A 1,772-nucleotide genomic window follows, 5' to 3' on the forward strand; every position below is an offset into this window, starting at 1 on the left:
ACATAATACTCATACCTACGAAATACTCAAATATCGACCACAAGCACGCCAAGTGAAAAAAATACAACCCTATAGAGACGGATAGCGCCATACGCTACAAAACCCAAGCATGACTAAGGTGTAATAAATGACCTGTATCTCGAGAGCCATCCTTCTCACAAAATACCACAAGCTACACGAGATCACAATACATGTGCGAATAATCAAGTCGCCTCACAACCCACATGGCACAATAGAAATTTTACATGGAACAACTGACGACGGGAATAACATCCAATGCTCGAAGGCTCCTCCGTAAGCAATGTTATGCCGAATAAACACATTTGATTTGATATAGAGCACACATTCATATTAGACCCACAAATGGACCTCAATTTGATTATGATCATACCATACTAGGCTAATAACCTTTCAAGGGTCCACAATAACCTTATCCATGACACATAAGAACAACCATAAAATTCGAAACAAACTCACACAGTCCACAACACAAGGAATAGAATGCCTCTCATGTATAAACTCTCACATTAACGCTAGTACCAAAATCTCCATACTTGGTTCCAATTATAGTCATCAAGTGGCTAACATGCCACATTTAATATAATGATCCGGCCGGTTGTTTTGAGTATTACAGTCACGTTCCCCCATTTATTTCTCAATTAATGCTTTACAGTTGTTTTAAGACATACTGGGTTAGTTGGTTTGGGTCCGGAGGGAATTCGGAGTGAAATGAGACATTTAGTCTCATAATTGAAAATTTTAAGTTAGAAAAGTTGACCGGATGTGGACTTATGTGTAAACGACCTCAAATTTGAACTTTGATGATTCCAATAACTTCGTATGGTATTTTGAACTTAGGAGCATGTCTAGAAATTTATTTGGAGGTCGGTAGAGGAATTAGGCTTGAAATGGCGAAAGTTGAATTTTTGAGAAGTTTGATCGGGGGTGACTTTTTGATATAGGGGTCGAAATCCGATTCTGAAACTTTTAATAGGTCTGTTATGTCATTTATGACTTGTGTGCAAAATTTTAGGTCAATCGAACTTGATTTGATAGGTTCCGGCGTCGTTTGTGGAAACTTAAAATTTCAAAGTTCATTAAGCTCGAATTGGGGCATGATTCGTGGTTTTAGCGTTGTTTGATGTGATTTAAGGCTTCAACTAAGTTTGTATGATATTTTAGGACTTGTTGGTATATTTGGTTGAGGTTTCGATGGGCTCGGGTGAGTTTTGGGGTGGTTTCAGACCATTTCTAGGCCATTCTTAATTATTGGTTTTTGGCCACAGAGGTATGCATCGCGATTGCGAAAAAATAGTCATAATCGCGCAAAGAAATATTTCTGTTTGGGCACTGTGAATCACGATCGCGGAAGCCTTTTCGCGATCGCATAAAGGAAACTCCTGCTGCACTGACCCGAATTTGGAAGCTTATATCTCACAATTTATAAGGAATTTGGAGATGACCCAAAATGAAAGTTGTAGCCCTTTGTGTCTAGTTTTCAGAAAGGTAAACAATTTGTCATCTAAAGTTGTGTACAAAAAGTTATGGTGGATACATTATAGGTTTCCTGGGAAGAGTTTGGAAATCTCTGTTGCACAAGGCTGATTTTGGGAGGTGAGTAACAAATGAAAGTTATATTCCTTGGTGTCTAGTTTTCAGAAAGTTAAACCATTTGCAATTTGGAGTTTTGTACAAAACATTATGCTCATTATACTAGAGGCTGTCTGGAAGAGCTAGGCACTTGTTCTTCGCGATCGCGAAGCATTTTCCGC

Source organism: Nicotiana tabacum, chromosome 22, assembly GCF_000715075.1.
Source record: "Nicotiana tabacum cultivar K326 chromosome 22, ASM71507v2, whole genome shotgun sequence".
Taxonomy (NCBI): Eukaryota; Viridiplantae; Streptophyta; class Magnoliopsida; order Solanales; family Solanaceae; genus Nicotiana; species Nicotiana tabacum.